Source organism: Elephas maximus, chromosome 6 (assembly GCF_024166365.1).
Source record: "Elephas maximus indicus isolate mEleMax1 chromosome 6, mEleMax1 primary haplotype, whole genome shotgun sequence".
In the NCBI taxonomy this organism is placed as follows: domain Eukaryota; kingdom Metazoa; phylum Chordata; class Mammalia; order Proboscidea; family Elephantidae; genus Elephas; species Elephas maximus.
The window spans coordinates 58,696,058-58,722,325 of NC_064824.1; the positions used below are offsets into that span (position 1 = coordinate 58,696,058).

The window sequence follows — 26,268 nt, forward strand, 5'->3', positions numbered from 1 at the left end:
GTCCTGAATTTGGACTTCTGGCCTCCTAAACTGTGAGAAAATGATTTCTCTGTGTTAAAGGCACCTACTTGTGGTATTTCTGTTATAGCTGCATGAGGTAACTAAGACAACAATTATGCTCAAATCTGGTCTTTGCCTGCTGTTTATAAGTATCCTGCTTAGGTCAAAAGGTGACTTTTTAAAGGTCAAAAGGCCAATTTATCAAATAAACATACTTTAAAAAAAATTTTTACCTGAAACTATGCTTAATCCAAAAATACTTTTGTGTTTACAATTTCTGGATTTTTGTTAAAATCTCCTAACTCTTCAAGTAAAGTACCTTAACTTCAAAAGGAAGTCAGAGCTACAGTCACGGGTGGTTTACAGAATATTTTCTGGTAGTCTTTGCTTCATTTCAATATCTTGTCATGATTGGCTGTTGATGGCTGCAAATAAGGAAGTCTTCAAGCCAGGGGATTTCTCAGTGGAAGTTCCCAGTTCAACACAAGGGAGGGCTCGGGAGAGTTTGTTGGACGGCATTGTTAGGGCCTGCTGATACAGCTTCCAGACTGTGTAACTGCCTAGATCGTTAAAGAGGAATAATCTGTGAAGGAAGATTTGTAACCTGGAGAAGAGGTAATCAAAACTTTAGCAGTTCCTACCAATTCTCATCTTAACAAGGTGGCCTGGATGTCTTAAACTGACCCTTTGCAAAAATGTTCTACTCTTGCTTTTGCTATGTAATTTATGACATGATTCAATAATGCTTTTGTATTCATTGTTATAGTGAGAAATTTAGCCTTAAAAAAACGGGTCTCCTAGCCAAGACCCAAGAAAAAATTTAAATACTGTGATCTTTTTACTTTCTTCCCAACTTTCAAGCTAGAATGTATGTCTCTCTCTGAAGTGATTTTTTTTTTTAAGTTCCTATCTGGAATATAAGCCTTCTCCAATGAGTGGTTTACTATAAAATAATATAAAACTGAAGGGTATGTATTTGGCCTAAGTTAAGTTGCATATAGCTTACTAGGTTGCTGTTTTCTTGCTGGAAAATAAGTAATTCTATATTGTATTCATAATTTTGTTTGTTTGTTTGTATTTCTGAGAATCGATTCCACTTTGATCTAGCCTGTCCGTACTAAATTCAGGTTTAGTATTCTTCTGTTTCATAAGAAACAAATGCTAACGAATGTTTCTTTACACTGAGGTATTAACTTTAGGGAAATCCTGGTGGCGTAGTGGCTAAGTGCTATGGCTGCTAACCAACTTTATAAGCAACTCTGCATTTCCTATCTTAGAACGTTTAAACTTATGTAATTACAGGAATCCGGTCTTACTGTTACCAGTTGGCCCTTTTATTTTCACAGTCAAAAGAGAATGTTAAAATTGTGTAGCATTTTTTAAGAATAATGCTAGGAAAAGTTGATGGTTCATAAAATAAACATGAAGAATCATTACACCATTGTTACATTAATAGCTGCCATTTACTGAGTGCCTGCTGGGCCAGGGTTTAAACCTAAATCCATATATGTTCTTTTTCTTTTTCTATGGCCCTTACAATATTGAAAAAGCATTTTGGAGATTTCTCATCCAAACTACAGATGAAGAAACAAAAATGAGGAGCAAAAAAGGAAGAACTGCCCATGGTCAGAGAGTAGCCAAGTCAGTCCTAGAAACTCGGTCTCTCTTCTTCTCACTGCCCACACCTGTCTTCACACTCCCTGTAAGGTGCACTTTCATGTGTGCACAGGTATACATACTATTCTGCCCCTGTGCAGTCAGCTTCTGAGCCAGCAAAGGACAGTGAAGCTGTGTACTTGATATAACCTGCCTAAGACCAAAAACCAAACCAAATCCATTGCCTCCAAGTCAGTTCTGACTCAGAGTGACCCTATAGAACAGGGTAGAACTGCCCCCTAGGATTTCCAAGGAGCAGCTGATGGACTCAAACTGCTGACCTTTTGGTTAGCAGCTAAGCTCTTAACCACTGCACCACCAGGGCTACTACTAAGGCTCCCGCCCAATAGCCCAAGTCAAGCAGCTAGGTTTCCACGCAGAATTGGGACCCCAGAGCAACATCCATTTCTCTTAAACACATGTGACCATGAAAGAGATCGCTAACTGGAAGATTTAAAATAAATCTGTGAAAATCTCCTATAAAAGTTTTGGTTGGAGTTTCATGAAAATTATGTACTAATTTGAGGGAAATTATAATTAATCCTTATAGTACAGAACCTCCCATTTGTGGACAGTCTATGTCTCTTCATGTATTAAGGCCTCAGTAAACATATAGGTTCTTTGTGTTTATTGTAAAATGTGTCCCAATATATTTTGTTTTGTCTTGTTCTTTTGTGTGTGTGTGTGTGTGTGTGTGTGTATTTGCATGTGTGGGGGGGGCGGGGTGCATGGACTATTTTGGTAGGAATATTTTTTTCTACTTTCTTTTCAAGTTAATTACTGCGGGCGTTTAGGAAAGTTATTGATCTAGCAATTTTATCTTGCATCTGGCTATTTTATCGATCTCTTATTTGTTCTAAATAATTTTAGGTGATTCACATGTAACACCTGGATAGAAAAATCATAATTTTGTCTCCTCACTTTTTTCTTCTTGTCACCTTGGCCAGAACTTCTAGAACAGTATTTAATAACACAGGAGCTAGCAGTCAGCTTGTCCTGTTCCTTATCTCAGTGGGAATTCCCCTAGTGGTTAACTTGAAGAATGACGTTGGCTGTTGGTTTGAGACAAATACGTTTATCATAAATACCAAATGTTCTTCTAGCTCTAGTTTACTAAAAGTGTATTTAAGAAAAAAAGTCAAGACCTCATGTTAAAGTGAATCCTAAGTTTTTCAGTATCTTTAGAGACGACTGTATAGATTTTCTACTTCAAACTATGTATTGCTCTGTTAACACACGATACAGTAATTACATTTTTTAATTCCACATTATCAAAGGCATATTATTAATAAAATTGCTTCAGTAATAAAGGTAGGTTTGTAGTTATAAAGTGTGTTTTGTTATTGCTCTGGTTAAGATAATAAATTGGTTGATCAAAACGAACCAATCCAGATCCCTACGTTTCCTTATTTTTTTTCAGTCCACATTCTTAGATGCCTCTCTTCTATCATTTTGACTTTGCATTTCAGTTCACAACTCAAACTAACAGAAAAGAACAAAAACAGTGCGGTATAAGCCAAAGAATCCTATCCAGGCCAAGCAATCAGATACTTAAACAAAGAAGCTGTTCCTAAGCTATGTGCAAAAGAGCTTTTTTTCTTACTATAGCACTGCTAGCTTCAGACCATGATTCAGGTACAACGAACAATAGTATGCAAAATGTGTGCCCAAATTGATGAATCTTGTATCCAAGATCAAGAAAATGTATGCTGAAAGAGAAATGTCTGTAATTTACGGAGTATTTTCGCATTCATATTCGTAAGGGAAATTAATCTGTATTTTTATTTTCTGAAATTATCACTGATAAGTTTTAGTATTAAGGTTATGCTAGCTTCATAAGACATAATGATAAAAATTCCAAACTCTTTTGTGTTCTGAAAAAGTTTAATTTAATGTAAGTTCTATGCTCTTTGAAATGGCTTTAAAAACTAATCCATAACATTGTTTGGCCTTGACCCTTCTTTGTCAAGTTAGAAGCTTTTCCCATGTCTTCTGTTGTTTTGGGGCTATTTAGACATGACATTATTTTTTTTCATACAGTTTAGGATATTTGTTTATGCTTAGAAAATGATTACTTTATCAAAATGTTCAAATTTATTAGCATAAATGGTATTGTTCTTTTTATCATCATCTCCATATATGTACCCTTTTTTGTTAATAGTTTTGTCCTTTTATATTTTCTTTCCCCCCTTTTTTGCTTGCTGAACATGTCAAAGAGCTGTATCATTTTTATAGTTTTCCCTTTTTAATTAGCTAGCTTTTGCTTTTTGGCTTCATTGGTATTTTCTCACTGTCTTTTGGGACGCTATCTTACTTTCCTTTTTCTTGGTTTGTGAGTTGAATGCTTACTCCATTTATTTTATTTTATTTTAAACTTTTATTGTGCTTTAAGTGAAAGTTTACAAATCAAGTCAGTCTCTCCTACAAATATTTATACAAACCTTGCTATATGCTCCTAATTGCTCTCCCCTTAACAAGACAGCACACTCCTTCCCTCCTCTCTCTCTTTTCGTGTCCATTCCGCCAGCTTCTGACCCCCTCTGCCCTCTCATCTCCCCTCCAGATAGGAGATGCCAACATAGTCTCAAGTGTCTACTTGATCCAAGAAGCTCATTTCTCACCATTATCTTTTTCTATCCCATTGTCCAGACCAATCCCTGTCTGAAGAGTTGGCATTGGGAATGGTTTCTGTCTTGGGCTAACAGAAGGTCTGGGGGTATGACGACCAGGGTCCTTCTAGTCTTAGACCATTAAGTCTGGTCTTTTTATGAGAATTTGGGGTCTGCATCCCATTGCTCTCCCACTCCCTCAGGGGTTCTCTGTTGTGTTCCCATTCAGGGCAGTCATCAGTTGTAGCCCGGCACCATCTAGTTCTTGTGGTCTCAGGCTGATGTAGTCTCTGGTTTATGTGGCCCTTTCTCTCTCTTAGGCTTATAATTACCTTGTGTCCTTGGTGTCCTTCATTCTCCTTTGCTCCAGGAGGGTTGAAACTAATTCATGCATCTTAGATGGCCACTTGCTAGTGTTTAAGACCCCGGAGGCCACTCTCCAAAGTGGGATGCAGAATGTTATCCTAATAGATTTTATTATGCCAATTGACATAGATGTCCCCTGAAACCATGGTCCCCAAGCCCCCGCCCCTACTATGGTGGCTTTTGAAGCATTCATTTTATTCAGGACACTTCTTTGCTTTTGGATTAGTCCAGTTGTGCTGACCTCTCCTGAACTGTGTGTGGTCTTTCCCTTCCCCTAAAGTAGTTCTTTTCTACTATCTAATTGGTGAGTACTACTCTCCCTCCACCCCTCCTTCCCTCCCCTCCTCGTAACCATCAAAGAATATTTTCTTCTCTGTTTAAATGATTTCTCGAGTTCTTATGATAGTGGTCTTATACAATATTTGTCCTTTTGCAACTGACTAATTTCATTCAGCATAATTCCATCCAGATTCTTCCATGTTATGAAATGTTTCACAGATTCATCACTGTCCTTTCTCAATGCGTGGTATTCCACTGTGTGAATATACCATAATTTCTTTATCCAGTCATCTGTTGATGGGCACCTTGTTTGTTTCCAACTTTTTGCTATTGTAAACAGTGCTGCAGTGAACATGGGTGTGCATATATCTGTTCATGTAAAAGTTCTTATTTCTCTAGGTTATATTCTAAGGAGCAGGATAGCTGGATTGTATGGTGGTTCTATTTCCAGCTTTTTAAGGAAGCAACAAATTGATTTCCAAAGTGGTTGTACCATTTTACATTCCCACTAGCAGTGTGTAAGTCTTCTAGTCTCTCCACAACCTCTCCAACGTTTATTATTTTGTGCTTTTTGGATTAATGCCAGCTTTGTTGGAGTGAGATGTAATCTCATTATAGTTTTGATTTGCATTTCTCTAATGGGTAATGATCACGAGCATTTCGTCATGTATCTGTTAGCTACCTGAATGTCTTCTTTAAAGAAGTGCTTGTTCATATCTTCTGCCCATTTTTTAATTGGGTTATTTGCTTTTCGTAGTTGAGTTTTTGCAGTATCATGCAGATTTTAGAGATCAGGTGCTGATTAGAAATGTCATGGCTAAAAACTTTTTCCCAGTCTGTAGGTGGTCTTTTTACTCTTCTGGTGAAGTCTTTGGATGAGCATAGGTGTTTGATTTTTAGGAGCTCCTATTTTATCTAGTTTCTCTTCTGCATTGTTAGCAACATTCTGTATGCTGTTTATGCTGTGTATTAGGGCTCCTAACATTGTCCCTATTTTTTCTTCCATGATCTTTATTATTTTGGACTTTATATTTAGGTCTTTGATCCATTTTGAGTTTGTTTTTGTGCATGGTATGAGGTATGGGTCTTGTTTCATTTCTTTGCAGATGGATATCCAGTTATGCCAACACCGTTTGTTAAAAAGACTGTCTTTTCCCCATTTAACTGATTTGGGGCCTTTGTCAAATATCAGCTGTTCATATGTGGATGGACTTATGTCTGGATTCTCAGTTCTGTTCCATTTGTCTATGTATCCATTGTTGTACCAGTACCAGACTGTTTTGACTACTGTGGCACTATAATAGGTTCTTCTTTTTCAGTAATGCTTTACTCATCCAGGGCCTCTTTCCCTTCCATATGAAGTTGGTGATTTGTTTCTCCATCTCATTAAAGAATGTCCTCAGAATTTGGATCGGAATTGCATTGTGTCTGTAGATCACTTTTGGTAGAATAGACACTTTTACAATGTTAAGTCTTCCTATTCATGAGCAAGGTATGTTTTCCACTTATGTAGGTCTCTTTTGGTTTCTTGCCGAAGTGTTGTGTAGTTTTCTTTGTATAAGTCTTTTACACCTCTGGTAAGATTTATTCCTAAGTATTTTATATTCTTGGGGGCTACTGTAAATGGTACTTGGTTATTTCCTCTTCAATGTTCTTTTTGTTGGTGTAGAGGACTCCAACTGATTTTTGTATGTTTATCATGTATCCTGGTGCTCTGCTGAACTCTTCTGTTAGTTTCGGTAGTTTTCTGGAGGATTCCTTAGGGTTTTCTGTGTATAAGATCATGTCATCTGCAAACATAGATACTTTAACTTCTTCCTTGCCAATCTGGATGCCCGTTATTTCTTTATCGAGGCTAATTGCTCTGGCTAGGACCTCTAACACAATGTTGAATAAGAGTGGTGATAAAGGGTATCCTTGCCTGGTTCCCGATCTCAATGGGAATGCTTTCAGACCCTCTCCGTTTAGGATGATGTTGGCTGTTGGCTTTGTATAAACGCCATTTATTATGTTGAGGAATTTTCCTTCTATTCCTATTTTGCTGAGAGTTTTTATCATGAATCAGTGTGGAACTTTGTCAAATGCCTTTTCTACATCAATTGATAAAATCATGTGATTCTTGTCTTTTGTTTTATTTATGTGGTGGATTACATTAATTGTTTTTCTAATGTTGAACCATCCCTGCATACCTAGTATGAATCCCACTTGGTCATGGTGAGTTATTCTTTGGTATGTTGTTGAATTCTATTGGCTAGAATTTTGTTGTGGATTTTTGCATCTAAGTTCACGAGGGGTATAGGTCTGTAATTTTCTTTTTTTGTGCTGTCTTTACCTGGTTTTGGTGTCAGGGATATGCTGGCTTCTTAGAATGCGTTTGGTAGTATTCCGTCCATTTCTACGCTCTGAAATACCTTTAGTAGTAGTGGTGTTAACTCTTCTCTGAAAGTTTAGTAGAACTCTGCAGTGAAGCCGCCTGAGCCAGGGCTTTTTCCTGTTGGGAGTTTTTTGATTACCTTTTCAATCTCTTCTTTTGTTACGGGTCTATTTAGTTGTTCTACCTCCATTTGTGTTAGTTTAGGAAGGTACTGTGTTTCTAGAAATTCTTCCATTTCTCTTAGGTTTTCAAATTTGTTAAAGTACAGTTTTTTATAGTAATCTGATATGATTCTTTTAATTTTGGTTGGGTCTGTTGTAATATTGGCCATCTCATTTCTTATTTGGGTTATTTGCTTCCTCTTCTGTTTTTCTTTTGTCAGTTTGGCCAATGGTTTATCAATTTTGTTAATTTTTTCAAAGAACCAACTTTTGATCTTATTAATCCTTTCAATTGTTTCTCTGTTTTCTATTTCATTTATTTCTGCTCTAATTTTTATTTGCTTTCTTCTGGTACCTGAAGGTTTCTTTTGTTGCTCTCTTTCTATTTGTTCAAGTTGTAGGCATAATTTTTTGATTTTGGCCCTTTCTTCTTTTTGTGTGTCTGCAGTTATTGATATAAATTGGCCTCTGAGCACTGCTTTTGCGGTGTCCCAAACGTTCTGATAGGAAGTGTTTTTGTTCTCATTGGATTGTATGAATTTTTTTATTCCATCCTTAATGCCTTCTATAATCCAGTCTTTTCTGAGCAGGGTATTGTTCAGTTTCCAAGTGTTTGATTTCTTTTCCCTGTGTTTGATTTCTTTTCCCTGCTTTTTCTGTTATTGATTTCTACTTTTATGGCCTTATGGTCAGAGAAGAGGCTTTGTAATATTTCATTGTTTTGGATTCTGGTAAGGCTTCCTTTATGACCTAATATGCAATCTATTCTAGAGAATGTTCCATGTGTGTCAGAAAAGAAAGTACACTTGGCTGCTGTTGGGTAGAGTGTTCTGTATATGTCTATGAGGTCAAGTTGGTTGATTGTGACATTTAGTTCTTCCATGTCTTTATTGAGCTACTTTCTGGATGTTCTCTCCTTCTCCGAAAGTGGTGTATTGAAGTCTCCACTATTATTGTGGAGCTGTCTATCTCACTTTTCAATGCTGATAGAGTTTGTTTTATGTATCTTCCAGCCCTGTCATTGGGTGAATAAGTAATATGGTTATATCCTCCTGGTATATTGTCCCTTTAATCATTTTATAGTGTCCTTTCTTATTGCCACTCCTGCTCTTTTTAGATTGTTGTTTGCTTGATACATTTTTTTCCATCCTTTGAGTTTTAGTTTGTTTGTGTCTCTAAGAGTAAGGTGTGTCTCTTGTAGGCAGCATATAAACAGATCGTGTTTTTTAATCCATTCTGCCATTCTCTGTCTCTTTATTGGTTCATTTAGTCCATTTACATTCAGTGTAATTATGGATAGGTATGAATTTAGTGCTATCATTTTGATGTCTTTTTTTGTGTGTTGTTCAGTTTGTTTTTCCCACTTAATTTTTTATGCTGAGTAGTTTATCTTTATATATTGTCTTTTCCTCATATTCTTTGTTGTTGATTTCGTTCCTGTTGAAATTTATTTCTTTCTTGTATTTTATTTTGATGTGTAGGAGGGTTTGTCTCCTTTGTGGTTACCCCTATGTATCTAAATTTAAACCTAACTTTTATTTCTTTGTATTGCCTTGTCTTCCCCTCCATATGAAAGTTCTATGACATTTCTTAGTCCCTCTTTATTGTTTTAATGTTGTCTTCTTTTACGTAATAACATCGCTGCTTCCCTGTTTTGAGCGTTTTTTTATCTTGATTTATTTTTGTGATTTCCCTGTCTGGGTTGACATCTGATTGCTCTGTCCAGTGTTCTAGTCTTGGGTTGATACCTGATATTATTGATTTTCTAACCAAGAACTCCCGTTAGTATTTCTCGTATTTTTGGTTTGGTTTTTATGAATTCCTCAAACTTCTGTTTATCTGGAAATGTCCTCATTTCACCTTCATGTTTGAGAGACAGATTTGCTGGATATATGATTCTTGGCTGGCAATTTTTTTCTATCAATGCTTTAGATAAGTCGTCCCATTACCTTCTTGCCTATATGGTTTCTGCTGAGTAGTCTGAGCTTATTCTTATTGACTGTCCTTTGCAGGTGACTTTTCATTTATCCCTAGCTGCTCTTAAAATTCTCTCATTATCTTTGGTTTTGGCAAGTTTGATTATATATGTCTTGGTTACTTTCTTTAAAATCTACTTTATGTGGAGTTCGATGAGCATCTTGGATAGATATCTTCTCTTCTTTCACAATATCAGGGAAGTTTTATGCCAACAAATCTTCAAGAATTCTCTTTCAATTTTTTGTTATTCCTCCTGTTCTGGTACTTCAATCACTCATTGGTTATTTATCTTGATAGAGTCCCACATGATTCTTAAGGTTTCTTCATTTTTTTTTAATTCCTATATCTGATTTTTCTTCAAGTATATTGGTACCAAATGCTTTATCTTCAAGTTCGCAAATTCTGCCTTCCACTTGCTCCATTCTGCTCCTCTTTCTATTGAGTCATCTAATTCTGTAATTTTATTGTAAATCTTCTGAATTTGTGATTGCTCTTTGTCTATGGATTTTTCCAGCTTATTAAATTTTTCATTATGTTCATGAATAACCTTTTTAATTTCTTCATCTGCTTTATCTCTGTGTTCCTTGGCTTGTTCTGCATATTGCCTGATTTCCTTCCTGATTTCTTGAAGGGTTCTGTATATTAATCTTTTGTATTCTGCCTCTGGTAATTCCAGGAAGGCATTTTCTTCTAGAAAGTCCCTTGATTCTTTGTCATGAGAGCTTTTTGAGGTGATCATGGTCTGTTTCTCAATGTGAGTTGATATTGACTGTTGTCTCAGAGCCATCTATGTTATTATATTAGTTTATTTTATGTTTGCTTACTGTATTGTAGCTTCTTGCTTTGTTTTGTTTTGGTATGCCCAAAAGGGTTGCTTGAGTTAGCTAGCTTGATTATTTTCACCTTGGGAGCTCTGACATCCTGTCCCCAGCTGGCTAGAGCTGTTATCAGGTATATCAGTCTACGAGTCCATTCACTTTTCTTGTATGAATTCAGCTCAAGTGTCCAGGTAGCTGATCAGCAAGCATGTGGTACAGGCTCTGTCCTAAAGTCTTAGAGAGGCAGGGGCAATTGGTGTAGGTACTGATATCTGGTTGCAGCAGGGGATCACACTCTGAACAAGGCAGGGGGCTGAGAATTGTCCCCCAAATGTCTCTGAGGAAAGCATGTCCCTGTTCCCTAGAGTGTACAGGTGGGTGGGTTCTGCAGATGGACCATGGGCATCCAATGTTTTTGGTTGTAAGGACAGGGAGGTACCGGTTATCCTTGGACCCTTGTCACCAGTGGCTGGATGACCTGTGTGTAGCCATCAGTCTTTAGGCTCCTGATGTGGGTAGGTGAGGACCCTGTTTAATAGGCAAAGCAATGTCAAACATCAAAAACCCACCTCTCCACCACACGTCTGAAACACCACACATCTGTAGCCTTCCATGCAGGGTGGAAAGGTACTCAAAGTCCATGGACTGTTTATGCCTGGGCAGGAGCTGCTTCTGTCCTGAGCTCCCTTGGTTAATGGAGCTGGCAAATTATCTTTTCCCCCATTTGCGAATTTATTCCTTCTCCAAGGCCAGGAGGATGGCTCTAGGTGCTCAACAGGGCCTATCTTAGGCTCAGGGAAATCAACAGATGCTGAAGCCGGCTTGGGGGCTTCAGAAAAATATACTCAAGTACCTAGCTTTTGCCAAGAGTGCCATTCTTCTCTGGTTCCAGAGGTGTGATAGGCTGTGTGGCTGGCTGCTTCTGCCTGAGGAAACTGTAGCAGAACGCTAGTATCAGCCCACCTCAGCCACTCCCAGGAATGGTGCCTTAGGGCTCCGAGCGATTCAGGTCCGGTAACTCCTCTCTGCTTCTGAATCGTCTCTTCCTCCCCCTGCCACTCAGTTCATTTTCTAACTTTGCCTTTGATGTGCAGGGCTCCTAGCTTGTCATAAATATATTCCTTTCACTTTTTTTCAGGTCGTTGGTATAAGAGGGCTTGCTGGAATCGTCTGTCTATTCTGCCATCTTGGCTCCACCTCCTCAGTCCATTTATTTTTCTTGTGTTATAATGAAAATATTTAAGGCAAGGAATTTTCTCTGAGTACCACTTTGACTACATCTTACAAGTTTTGATGCATTACTTTCATATTATGTTTATTTTATAGTTTTTAATCACAGTTTTGTTTCATTTTTAGTCCAAGAGTTATTTAGGACAGAAAAACTTTTTGAAGTAATTTTTTAAGTAGTTAATACATTGGAACAAAATTCGAAAGGTAAAAAGAAATACATATTATAAAATGAGTCTCTCTCCCATACCTATCCCCCAGCCTGCAGGTACCTTGCCCCTGAGGCCACTCTGTTACTACCTTCACGCTTTCCAGAGTGACTGAGTTTTAAACAAATGGTTGCATACTATACTCTTTGTTTTGTTTTTCATTTATTTTGGGGATTGTTCCATATTAGTAAGTGTCAGAGTTGCCTCATTCTTTAAATGGTTATATAGCATTCCTTTGTATGGATGTCCAGTAATTTTTTTTTTACCAGTCACCTATTAATAGATAATTAAGCTGTTTGCAATTCTTTGCTGTTATAATAATACTATAATCAATATCCTTTATTGTGGTAAAATACACAGGACATAAAATTTACCATTAGTAATATTTAGTACATTCACAGTGTTGTGCAGCCACCACCGCTATCTGGTTCCAGAACATTTAAACCCCTCACCTGAAAAGAAACTCCATACCCACGAAGCAGTCACTCCCCATTTCTCCCTCCCCCAACCCCTGGCAACCACAAGTCTGCTCTCTGAATATGTCATATAAATGGAATCATATAATATGTGGCCTTCTGTGTCTGGCTTCTTTCACTTAATGTTTTCAAGGTTCATCTATTTTGTAGCATGTGTTAGTACTTCATTCCTTTTTATGGTTGAATAATATCTCATTGTTTATGTATTCATCTATTGATGGACATTTGGGTCGTTTTCATGTTTTGGTTGTAAATATCTTTTTTTAAGTACCTAATTTTGCATATGTACTTTAGAAATTGCAAAATTGGGGGCATATTGAAAATATCATATTTAGCATTTAAGTGATGCTCCTTCATGTTGAAGTGCACAACCTCTATGAAACTTCTTTGAAAATTTGAAAATTCTATGCTTTGCTTAAGAGATCTGTCTTCCTCTACCTCCTCTGTCATGTGGTTTGCTATCTTCAGAGCACACAATGACTTATTTCTTGATATATCACAGCGCAAATGTTTAAAGATATTTTAAGTGATGATTAAGACCACATATTTAAATTAAAAAGCATCTGCTTATAGAACCATCTACTTAAGTGACAGAAATATTCCATGAGAGAGAAACTGAATGGAATAACATTTACAGTTACCTGGAAAAGGTTGACCTAAAAAGTCTACACTTATGCAAGTTATAGTTTCCATGGGAAGGGAAAAGAAAGACATTCTCACATATCTCCAAGTTTAGAAATTTTACCACTCATTTCCTGATACAGTTAATTGAAGATATACTTCAGTTCTGTAAGAAGGGATTCAAAATTAGAAACTCAAGATAGGTAAAATTCTGATATAAAAGAAATATTGGTAAACATTTGAAATAATTTAAATATTGGATTCAGTAAAAAAAAAAAAATTGCAAATATAAAACAATGAGGATGTTAACAGTAATTTTTGAGACATAAGGTAAAAAATGTAAATAAATAATTAAATAATAATAATTTGGTCTAAATTTCCCAGTTATAGCACCAAAAACTCAAGTGAGTGGAAGAGAAGTGGCAGGAAGTAAAAGTGTTCTGCTAATTTGCTCATTGTCTCATCCTACATGTGTGGAAATAAGAAAATGAGATATGTAGGATCTTGTTCAGCTATAACAATTAAAGATGTATTATTTTCAGGGGTTTTTTACATTTAAAAGTAATAAACTTGATTAAAAATTGCATATTTATTTTTTCATGTTAATAGAAGAAGAAAGAAAGGGAAATACTGCCCATATAGCGAAGATATCCATAGAATGTGTGAATTTTGCTTGATTCCCCTCATTATCTACCTAATCGCTACTAGTTTCTCAGCAAGGACCTTGATCCGGAAGACAAATAGACATGCACGGTTCACAGCTAACTTGTTGACTCAAGCTGACTTTTATCAACTTTATAACTGTGGGTGTTGGGCTGAAGAGAGATCTCTTACCCTCTTGCCCAAGAGAGATTCAAATACACTATTCTGTCTGCCCAGCTCCTTTCATTATTAGCTTCATATCCCTAGATGCACAGCATCACATCTATTCACTAGCACTGGCCCATATTGGTATAGTCCAAGCCATAGCCCCCAAATTTATAATAGACAGAGGTGCTAATGAAGGGTTTTGGGGCAAAGTAGTGTTCAAATGCTGCTTGTAGGTCTCACATAGTAGTGGGATTACTGTCCATTTCTCTGGTAGGGACCATGAGGAAGGCAGCTTCCTTAATATCTCTCAAGCCGTCAGGTTTGCTCGCCTTTAAACAACAAAGTACATGTTCATTTCAGCCTCATACCTCTTACAGTTGGTTATAAATTCTGTCAGATTCGGGCACTAGACTGATTGTCAGCAGGATTATAGTTTCTCTTATGGTGCCTTTGTGTAACTAGAAATAGGCATCCCTCTGGGAAGACTCTGGCCCAAAAGGGAAAGGCTTGGTAAGTGTGCGCCTACCTAGCTGTCTGTGCTGTACAGGGTACAACCTGCTCAACCATACACAGCTGTCCTGGTTGTCAGTCCTGCCTGATGATGATATTATGAGGTCTTGTATTTTTCTGATTTTTTGTAGGCATTTTAGTTTGAGAGCCTGAGACAGAAACAGCCAGCCCAGATGTCTTCTTAAATCAGAAGTCAACTGTATTCTATTAACAGCACTATTTCACATCAAAGATTTAACAGAAGTCATTGATGCATACCTGACATTCCAAGTTGTAGTAAGTGTTTATACTGGCAGCTGTCCTTGTCCCCAGATTTATATTCAAAGCTCTCAAAAAAATATTAAGCAGCTTTGAAAATACATTCCAAAATATTTTTAATAAGTCGGCAGTTTCCCATTTTTACCCCACCCTATCCTACCACCAATGCCAAAATACCACTGACTAACCTGAGCTATATAACAGCACAAGTGACAGAAAATTGGAATCAAATGATGTCATTCCTTTAAAGGATTAGTTCTCAAACAAATGTCTTAATTCCTCACCTTATAAGGCATACTATAGGTCAATTAAAAAAAATTGTAGAAAAACGAAGTTTAACGCCATTTCAGTGCAAGACTCATCCATCTAAAATAATCCTACCACCATTCATGTGTATTTCACACATAGAAGTATGCAGCCACTTCTCTTCATGACTACAATGTCATGGGAGTGGAAAGAAAGAAATACATTTTTAAAGACGTGTATATTTAATTTTTTCATTTCTTATTCAAAGTTTTTAGCCGTATTTCATCCATATTTCAAAATGCTTAAGTGTGCAGTTTCAGATTCCGAATGTATTATTAAATTCCACAATTTCTATCTGAAATCTTCAAAGCAGCTCCTTCAATTTGCTCAAAAACAGTGCTGTATTGTCACATTTAACCTGATTAATTACTACAAGAAAACTGTTGGATTGACCAAAACGCTACATATTAAAAGTTTCTGTTTGTTTAAAAAAGATTTTAGTTATATTTTTTACTTTGACTTTTAAAATAAGTCTGATCTTCAAAATGACTTATGTAGAAGGCAGATTTTTAGATTATCAGAATTATTGGCTCAAGGAAAGAAGTAAGTGGTCCATGATTCAGAAGTACAGGGAGAAATTGGGGTGTCCAGAATTTGATTGTCCTGCTTTGGGAGGAGGAAAAATAATATTTTAGGAGCAGTGAGATGCTGAACTCTTCTGTAGAGAAAGCAGATTCCAAGTTATTTGGGGCCATATAACCAGAAAACGGAGAGCCCAAGAACTCGAGAGTTAGGCTTGAGCCTTTCAAGCTGAAGAATCATGGACCAAAGACTTGCTCAGGCATGGCTCGGCCAAGATCTCTAGGCAAAAGCATTCTCAACTCTGGAAATTTCATCAAGTCTATGGATACAGTTAGATGCTCCAGAGCAAGCTCTACCTGCCAACAATAAAGGGCATTCAAGGTCATTTTAATCTTGGCTATTGAATTGATCCTTCAATGTCGTTAGGGGCTTGTGTTTAGTGATGAGGTATTTTCCAAACACTATTAGCCCATGATGTTAATTTTCCAAACACTATGAGCCCATGGTGTTAGACATGTACAAAAGCAGTGAGTGTTAAAAATAGAGGTCATGTTATATAAATTATGCCTCACTCTTTCTCTGCCTCGGATCAGGCAGCAGCGAGGTTCTAGAGCTCAGCCATGCCCAAGATCAAGGCTCCAGACCTTCCCGGCAAGAAGGAGGAGCAGCTGAAACAGCTGGGCGATCTGAAGGTGGAGCTGTCCCAGCTGCGCATCGCCAAAGTGACAGGCTGTGCGGCACCCAAGCTCCCCCAAATCCTAGTTGTCCACAAGTCCATTCCCCGAGCTCTCATTGTCATCAGTCAAACTCAGGAGAACCACAGAAAGTTCTACCATGGCAAGAAGTACAAGCCCCTGGATCTGCAGCCCGAGAAAATGCATGCTGTGCACCACAGGCTCAACATGTTGGAGGAAAACCTGAAGACCAAGAAACAGCAGAGAAAGGAGCAGCTAGGTGTACCCACCGCAGCAATACACAGTCAAGGCCTGAGCATCTCGGGAGAATAAAACACAAACCTCAATAACACGGTTAATTTTTTTCAACTAAATTGTCTCTCTTAACTCATTTACTTTTTCTGTAACTTAAAAAATCACAAGTCACACATATTTGTTGTAGAGAAGTCAGATAAACAACAGGAAATAAGAAAAACAATCACCCATAATCCCACCATCTTGAAATAGCTACTATTTATATTTTGGTGTCCTGATTTAGTTTGTGTGTGTGTGTTTTGTGGTTTACCCATTTTTAATTATGTCAGGGATTGAATTTCCTTCTGTTTCTTTACATCTAAGATCATCTATGAGTTGGTGGTACCAAGAGAAGATAAACAGCTTTTACTCCCACTCTTTTTGTGTGTGTTTGTGTGTGTGTGTGTGCTTTAAGTGAAAGTTTACAGCTCAAGTTAGTTTCTCATACAAAAATTTATACACACGTTGTTATGTGACCCTAGTTGCTCTCTCTGTAACGTGACAGCACACTCCACCTTTCCACCCCAGCTTTCCCGTGTCCATTCAACTAGCTCCTGTCCCTATCTGCCTTCTCGATTCACCTCTGGACAGGAGCTGCCCATTTAGTCTCATGTATCTACTTGATCGAAGAAGCGCACTCTTCACGAGTATCGTTTTATGTCTTATATTCCAGTCTAATCTTTGTTTGAAGATTTGGCTTCAGGAATGGTTTTTGTTCTGGGTTATAAGAGAGTCCGGGGGCCACGTCTTCTGGGATCTCTCCGGTCTCAGACCATTAAGTCTGGTCTTTTTACTAGAATTTGAGTTCTGTACCCCACTTTTCTCCTGCTCTGTCAGGGACTCTCTGTTGTATTCCCTGTCAGGGCAGTCATTGGTGGTAGCTGGGCACCATCTAGTTCTTCTAGTCTCAGGCTGATAGAGTCTCTGGTTTATGTGACCCTTTCTGTCTCTTGGGCTAATATTTTCTTCGACTCTTTCTTTGGTGTTCTTCATTCTCCTTTGCTCCAGGTGCATCGGGACCAACTGATACATCTTAGATGGCTGCTTGCTAGCTTTTAAGATCCCAGATGCCACTCATAAAAGTCTTATTCCCACTCTTATGAGCATATTTTTACTGCAACTATTATCCAATATTTTTCTTTAATATTTTATAATTTTATTGTGGTAAAATATATATAACAAAAATTTTTAATAATATTTTACTGTGTTTAAGGTGACAGTTTACACAGAAAATTAGGTTTCCTTTTAATAGTTTCTACGTAAATTATTCAGGGATATTGGTTACGTTTTTCACAATGTGTCATCATTCTCATTCATTCTGTTTTGGTTATACTATTTCCAATACTCTAGTTTCCCTATCCCCTTATCTTCTCATCTTTGTTTTAGAATAATATTGGACCACTTGGTCTCATGTAGATGATTTTTTAAAGGAGCTTATTACTCAAGAGATATTCTTTATTTTATGAGCCAATCTGTTATTCAGCTAGGAGGTGACCTCTAGGGGTAATTTCAGTTTAAGGTTTAAAGAGTTTCTCTGGGAGTCCTCTAGTCTCAACTAGACCAGTAAATCTGGACTTTTTAAGAATTTGAGTTCTGTTCCACATTCTTCTCCCATTCTATCAGGATCCATTTATTGTGGCTCTGATTGGAATGGTATAGTAGTGGTAGCTGAGAACCACCTGGTTCTTCTTATCTCAGGGTAGATGAGGCTGTGGTTCCTATAGACTATTAGTCCTATAGACTACTTTCTTCTCTGAGTCTTTGGTTTCCTTCTTTCTCTTTTGTTCCAGACAAATAGAGACCAATAATTTTATCTTAGATGGTGGCTTGCAAGCTTTTAAGACTCCAGACACTATTCACACTTTGGAACGTAGAACATAAACTTGATGAACTATACTATGCCAATTGACTGAGTTGTCCCACAAGACTATGGTCCTAAGCCTTCAAACTCAGAAAACCAACCTCATGAGGTATTTGGTTATGTCTAAGAAGTATCCATAACTGTGTCCCCTTTGTGGTGTATTATATATATGGATATACATGCACGCACACACATACCTGTAGGTACATACGCCTACAGATACATCTATCTGTGCACACATACATACTCATGTATTCATACCCATACACATGTATGCCTATATACATATTCGTGTAACTACACACAATATTTTTTGGTCGTTGTCGCAAAATTATATTTGTCATATCCTTTACCAAAAATGCCTTTTTCTGTTTTGCACTTCTTAAGGACATCATTTACGTTGGTCAAACTGTGTGCACTTCACCCACATTCAATGCTACCTATCCCATCACCAAAAATAATAAGTGTCTACAATCTCCCACCCATCTCTGGTAATCACCAATGAGCGTTGGTTTCTGTGTATATATCTATTCTTGTGTTCTTACAAAAGTGTGATCATACACTATTTGTCCTTTTGCAATTGACTTATTTCACTCAGCATAATGTCCTCCAGATTTATCCACATTATAAGGTATTTTGAGGATTCATTATTTTTTATGGCTGTGTAGCATTCCATTTTTTGTATGTACCACATTTTGTTTATCCGGTCATCTGTTATTGGGCACTTTAGGTTGTTTCCATCTTTTTGCTATTGGGAATAATGGTGCAATGAATATAGGTGTGCATATGTCTGTCCAAGTTTCTTTTAATAGATCTCTAGTGTATACACCTAGGAGTGTGATTGCTGGTTCATAAAGTATGGCTGTTTCTTTTTGAGGAAGTGCCATACCATTGTCCATAGTGCTTGTACCATTTTACAATCCAACCAGCAGTGGATAAGGATTCCAATCTCCTCACCTCCTCACTAACATTTGTTGTTTTCTTTTTTTTTTTAATCAGTGCCATTTTTGTAGGGGTGAGATAGTATCTCATTGTATTCTGATTTGCATCTCTCTAATGGCCAATAATCACAAGCATCTTCTCATGTGTTTGTTGGCCACTTGAATGTCCTCTGTGGTGAAGTGTCTGTCTGTTCATGTCCTTTGTCCACTTCTTAATTGGTTAGCTTCTCTTTTTGTTCTTGAGTTGTTGAAGTTTTCTATACATTTTAGAGATTATGTTGTTCCTGAAGATTTTTTTCCAGTCTGTAGGTTGTCTTTTTTACTCTTGGATAAAATCTTATGATGAGCATAGGTATTTAATTTTTAGGAGGTCCCAGTTATTTAACTTGTCTTCTGTTGCTTGTGCATTTGTAGTTGTGTTTTAAATTAGGTACCATAGCTTTGTCCCTGTGTTATTGTCGTGGATTGAATCGTGTCCCCAAAATATATGTGTCAACTTGGTTAGGCCATGATTCCCAGAATTGTGTGGTCATCCTCCATTTTGTGACTGTAATTTCATACTAAAATTAAAGAGGATTAGGGTGGAATTGTAACACCCTTATTAAGGTCACATCCCTGATCCCATCTAAAGAGAGTTTCCCTGGAGCATGGCCTGCACCACCTTTTATCTTACAAGAGATAAAAGGGAAGGAAAGCAAGCAGAGAGTGGCTCCCAAGAAAGCAGCCCTGGGAGCACAGCACATCCTTTGGACTCAGGGTTCCTGCAACGAGAAGCTCCTAATCCAGGGGAAGGTTGATGACAAGAACCTTCCTTCAGAGCTAACAGAGAAAGCATTCCCCTGGAGCTAACACCCTGAATTTGGATTTGTAACCAACTGGACTATGAGAGAATAAATTTCTCTTTCTTAAAGCCACCCTCTTGTGGTATTGCTATTACAGCAGCACTAGATGACTAAGACAGTTATATTCCAGGAATATTATAGTTTTCGCTTTAACATTTAGGTCTTTGATCCATTTTGAGCTAGTTTTTGTGTATGGTGTGAGGTATGGATCCTGTTTCATTTTTCTGTAAATGGATATCCAGTTTTGCCAGCACCATTTTTTGAAGAGACTGTTTCTTCCCCATTGAATGGATTTGGACCTCTTGTTGAAAATCAGCTGCCTATAATTGGGTTCTCAATTCTATTCCATTGGTCTATGTGTCTGTCATTGAAGCAGTACCAGGCTATTTTGATTACTGCAGCTGTATAATATGTTTTGAGATCAAGAACTGTGAGGCTTCCTGCTTTGTTTTTCTTGAATATCACTTTGGCTATTCAAAGCCTCTTTCCATTTAAAGTTGGAGATTAGTTTTTCTGTTTCAGTAAAAAATGTTGGAATTTTGATCAGTGATCTATAGATCACTTTGGGTAGTACTGACATTTTCACAATATTAAATCTTCTAATTCATGAGCACAAAATATATAGGTCTTTTTTAGTTTCTTGGGTAGTGTTTTATAGTTTTCATTTTATAGGTCTTTTACATCCCTGGTTATGTTCATTTCTAGGTACTTTATCATTTGGGGGGCTATTAAATGGTATTGTTTTCTTGACTTCCTTTTCTGAGTTCTCTTTGTTAGTGTAAAGGAACCCAACTGATTTTGCATGTTGATTTTATACCTTGCCACTTTGCTGAAATCTTCTATTAGATTCAGTAACTTTCTTGTGGAATCTCTGGGATTTTCTGTGTACAGGATCATGTCATCTGTGAATAGAGATAGTTTTACTTCTTCACTTTCAATTTGGATATACTTTATTTCCCTTTCTTGCCTTATTGCTCTGGTTAGGACTTTCAGTATAATACTGAATAAGAGTGGTGATAATGGGCACCCTTGTCTCCTCCCCATTCTCAAAGGGAAGGCTTCAGCCTTTCTCCATTGAGAATAATGTCGGCTATTGGTTTTGCTTACATGCCCTTAACCGTGTTGAGAATTGTTATGGATTGAATTGTGTCCCCCCAAAATACGTGTCAGCTTGGCTAGGCCATGATTCCCAATATTCTGTGGTTGTCCTCTATTTTGTGATCTGATGTAATTTTTCTATGTGTTGTAAATTCTAATCTCTACCTGTAGTTAATGAGGCAAGAGTAGGTTATGATTAGGGTGGGATGCAGCACCCTTACTCAGTTCACAGCCCTGATCTGATGTAAGGGGAGTTTCCCCGGGGTGTGGCCTGCATCACCTTTTATCTTACAAAAGATAAAAAGAGAAAAAAGTGAGCAAAGCAATAGGACTTCCTACAACCAAGAAAGCAGAGCCAGGAGCAGAGCACATCCTTTGGACCCAGGGTCGCAGTACTGAGAAGCTCAGGAAAGATTGAGGACAAGAACCTTCCCCAGAACTGATAGAGAGAGAGAGCCTTCTTCTGGAGTTGGTGTCCTGAATTTGGATTTCTAGCCCCCTAGACTGTGAGAGAATAAATATCTGTTTTTTTTAGACTGTGAGAGAATAAATATCTGTTTATTAAAGCCATCCACTTGTGGTATTTCTGTTATAGCAGCACTAGATAACTAAGATAAGGATTTTGCCTTCTCTTCCTATTTTGCTGAGAGTTTTTATTAGGAAAGAGTGTTGGATTTTATCAAATGCCTTTTCTACATCAATTGAGATGATCATGTGATTCTCTTCCTTTGTTTTGTTTATGTGGTAGATTACATTGATTAATTTTCTAACGTTGAACCACCTTGTATTCCTGGTTTGAATCCCAGTTGACCATGATGTATGATTTTCTTAGTATGTTGTTTAATTCTATTTGTTAGAATTTTGTTGAGAATTTTAGATCCGTACTCATGAGGATATAACAAAAAATTTTCCATTTTAAACATTAAGTGTATAATTAAGTGTCATTAATTAGTGTCACAACGTTGTGCAACCATTACCATCCTCTGTTTCCAGAGCTTTTTCGTCATCCCAAACAGCTCTGTAACCATTAAGCCATAAGGTCTCTGCTCCTGGTAACCACTAATCTACTTTCTGTCTCTATGAATTTGCCTGTTGTAGATATTTCATGTAAGTGGAATCATAAAATATTTATCCTTTTGTGTCTACTTTGTTTCATTTAGTATAATGTGTTCAAGGCTCATCCACTGTTGTATCATGTATTATAATTTCATTCCTTTTATGGTAGAATAATATTCCATTGTGTGTATATACCACATTTTGTTTATCCATTCATCTGTTGTTTCCACTTTTTGGCTAATGTGAATAGCGCTGCAGTGAACATTGGTGTACAAGTATCTGCTTGATTCCTGCTTTCAAGTCTTTTGGACTTACTTAGGGGTTGAATTGCTGAATCTTATGGTAATCCTGTTTAACTTCTTGAGGAATTACCACACTGTCTTCCACAGCAGCTGCACCAATTTACAGTCCTACCAGCACTGTACAAGGGTTCTAATTTATCCACGTCCTCATCAACACTTGTTATTTTTTCTGGTAAGAACTATCCTAGTAGGTATGAAATGTATTTCATTGTGGTTTTAATTTGTATTCCCCGAATGACTAATGATGTTGAGCATTTTTTCATGTGCTTATTGGCCACTTGTACTTCTCTTGTTGAAATGTCTATCAAAACCTTCCCCCATTTTTTAGTTGGGTTGTTTTGTCTTTTTGTTGTTTAGTTGTAGCAGTTCTTTATATAGATATATGGTTATCAAATATATTCTCCCATTCTGTAGAGACATCTTCACTTTCTTCATAAAGTCCTTTGATGCACAATATTTTTAATTTTGATGAGGTCTAATTTATTTTTCTTTTGTTGTGATTTTTGCATCATATCTAAGAATGCATTGTCAAAAACAAAGACTTGAAGCTTTGCCTATATATTTTCTTCCAAGAATTTTATGATTTTAGCTCTTATATTTATGTCATTGATCCATTTTTAGTTAATTTTTATATATGGCATGAGGTATGGGTCCAACTTCATTCTTTTCCATATGGAGATCTATTTGTCCCAGCATCATTCGTTGAAAATTGGCTTGGCATCCTTGTTGAAAATTAATTGGCCATAAATGTATGGGTTTATTTCTGGACTCTCAATTCTATTCCTTTGGTCTATATGTCTATCCTTACACCAATACTACACTGTTTTGATTACTGTAGCTTTGTAGTAAGTTTTGAAATTGGAAAGTGTGACTCCTCCTTTGTTCTTCTATTTCATGATTGCTTTGGCAAATCAGGACCCCTTTTCATATGAATTTGAGAATCTGCTTTTCCATTTCCGAAAAAAAGGCTGTCGGAATTTTTACAGGGATTGCATTGACTCTGTGGATCTACAGGAAGTTATAATCCTTCGGATTTACTTGCTGCTCATCCATCTTGCATGAGTTCTGAGACAGGATAAACTGAGATTAATACCTTGCTTCAAAAAAAAAATTTTTTTTTTTTTCAGTCCTTCAAGCAGGTCCCAGACAGGTTAAAACAGACACAGGCAATAATTTGTAAAGAAAGTCTGCTTTGCCTATAGCCAGAGAGCAGGTTCCCTCCCTGGGATTACAAACCACACTTCAAGATGGCCATGCCAAGTTGGGGACAGATGGGGGATCAGGCAAATAGAAAACCAAAAGTTTTCTTACAGTTTATATGTTACCTTTTTCTTAATTCAGCATTCGTTTTGTCGTTACAACGTTCTGACTGGTTTCCAGAGTTCCAACAAAGTTGGTTCTGCCAGTTTCCGCTTGGTGTTTTGGTGTTTTTTGAGTGCACAGCTGCTCAGACCACCATCTTGGTCCAGATCCGTCTGTTAACATTTTTTTTTTTAATTAAATAAGTAAGTTATCACCACGGAGCTTCTGAAAGTGCCACGTGCATTCAGCCAGATGCAGTCATGCTCCAGTCAAAGTGCCCAGTCCCAGCCTCAAGGTTCTCTGAAGCTTCCACATGTGCTGTGGATTTGACCACAGCTTCTTTTTCCTGAAAAGAATCTCAAGGACGACATTGATGGTAAGAAGGAGCCAGCACAACATGAATGACTCCAGACAACACCTTTCATTAGCAGAGCACTCTAAATTTAACCAAATGTTTTGCTAATATTAAAGAATTTGATCCTGGCAACCATCCATCCAATGAAGTAGCTTATCTCTGTCCTCATTTGTGAGATAGGAAAATTAAGGTTCAGTTAGATTAAGCAACTTGCCTGAGCTAGTAGGTATTGTAACTAAAACTGTGAGTACAAATACTTTTGTGGTAGCTATCTAAAATCTCTATCTTGGAGAATATTTAGGCATGGTTGAAAAAGGCATGGTTAGGAAACGAAATAATGGGGAGGTTTTAATTCATGAGAAATTTTCTAATAAAGGTCTATTTCCCTTTACCAACCTTTCAACTTTAGCAAGTACATTTACCAGGTAGGGAAAAACCTATGTGTGTGTATACTTAACGTTTCTTAGAGGGTAAACCTGAACCACCTTAATCATATTTACATGAGGATCTGCTGAAAATGCATGTTCCTGGGCTTCACGCCAGTTGCTCTGAAGGGGAATTTCTAGGTTAGGGTTGGTGAATCTACATCTTTAACAAGTCTGTCAGGTGATTCTTGGGTACTCTAACTCACTTCCAGGGTGTTCTCAGACTTGGTTATTTATTGTGTGCCAAAAATCTAGCTAAGACCCTCTGGTAATCTTTTAACTTGATAAGGGATTCCTTTCCGTATATTCCTCGAGAGGCGGGGGTGGACTGGGAGGGGCTGGGCGGCGCGAGGCTGGGCGGGGCCGGGCTGAGCAGAGCAAGGCAGAGCGGGCCTCGGCCTGGCCTTGCGGGGTTGAGGGTAAAGGGTTAATGGCTTCACGCGCAGGCGCCGCCCTTTGAACAGGAACGAAAAACAACTTCCGGTTGGAGTCACTCGGCGGGCGCCGCAGACTTGAGGCATGAGAGACCAAGGCTGAATCCCTCAACTGTGAGTAAGAAACTTCGTGAGTGAGTTGGTGTGTCTGAATCCATCTAGCACAGCGACGGAGAGCTTGTGTGTGAGAGCGAGAGGCACGCGCTGGCAGCATGAGCGCGTCAGGGAGAGAAGCTGAGGGACTGCGGAGACTACCAGTCGGAGTGGAGAGGGATTTGTGTCAGAGAAGCGGCCCCGTCCCAGTTTTGGAGCGGAGCCCAGAAGGGACTTTCCCGGCCGGTGACGTTGTCGCAGCAACGACGGCCCCCGCCCGGACAGCTCCAGTGGAGGGATTCCGCCCGACTCCACTCTTAGTGACTGACTTCTTTGCCCGGGAAACGGGGGCAACCGGGCCTGCTTGGTCTGGGTGAGATTGGACCCGGTCAGGAATGTCCCCGACTTCCCTTTGGGACAAGGGCTGCCTCCCAGAAGCAAGTACCATTGTGGTTACTTTTTGAAAACTTCTTAATAGATTCTGTCTTGTTTTTCCCAAGGCCGTTGCACAATTTTGCTCTCTGCTTTCCTGTAGGGTGTCATCATAGCCTTGTCAATGAGAAGTTGGGTAACCTCCCAGAGGGTTACGGAGAGAATGAGTGGCCGAGGCAGAAAGAGCAGAAGCAAACCCTGCCCCCTGTGGGAACCCCGGCGTTAGGTAGAGTCCCCACCCCGGTGTAAACAGCGTAAAAAGCTGTACTGATCAAGAAGGGGAAAAAGGGGATTGGGGGGGGAGGGAGATGTTCTAACCAAAGAGGGGTTGTGTCTCTCTTATTGTTATGCTGCAATAAGCAGAAGTAGAGCAGCCTTACTGTGTAAAGTGTCCTTATCTCACGGTAGATGCTTTTGACAAGTTATCCTAAAGGAGAAATGGTAGTAAAGGTTGTATGTTCTGGGAAGGAAAATGTGATGATCTGCTTCCCTACCACGACTGGAGTACACATTTCAAACGAGAAGTAGCAGAGAAGCAAGCCCTGTATGCGGTTGAACAGTTTTTTGTCTCCCTTGTTTTGGAAAGGGAAAAAAATCCTCGAATAATGCAACTGTGCATAAAGCAGAAAGTGAAACTCCTCAGCCCTCTCCCCAGCCATAGGTAATCCAACAGCTTGCACATCTCTTACATGTCCATAAACAATGTTATTTCTCTTTCTTATAAATGAGATTATATATACTGTTTCATGATTTGCTTTTTTAGACCAAAAATATATGGTAAAAATCCTGTCATCTTTTTAATGTCTGCATGATATGCTGTTTCTCTTAATATGGTCTGCCCATATATTTTGCCCATAATTTTTCAAAATTATTTATTAGGATACAGATATACTGATCTTTTATGAAATATATGGCAAATATTTTTTTGAACTTTTAGTTTAAAATGGCTGGGTTTTGTCTTGCTGAAGAAGGGGGTCCGC

General features: G+C 38.1%; 1 protein-coding gene and 1 pseudogene across 4 annotated transcripts in view; both read left to right on the top strand.

The window, feature by feature from the left end:
- The first annotated feature begins 477 nt into the window (after nucleotides 1-477).
- The window catches only part of TANK (TRAF family member associated NFKB activator), a 143,222-nt gene continuing 117,431 nt past the window's right edge, over nucleotides 478-26,268 (top strand). Inside the window, exon 1 of one of the 4 annotated variants that reach the window (XM_049887298.1) lies at nucleotides 478-615. The gene's annotated coding sequence lies outside the window, so the exon portion shown is untranslated. Of the gene's footprint in view, nucleotides 616-24,703; nucleotides 24,878-26,268 lie in introns of those variants that run through there. The other 3 variants (XR_007517834.1, XM_049887297.1, XM_049887299.1) reach the window with 3 other exon arrangements.
- LOC126077719 (60S ribosomal protein L35-like) lies at nucleotides 14,918-16,169 on the top strand (annotated as a pseudogene).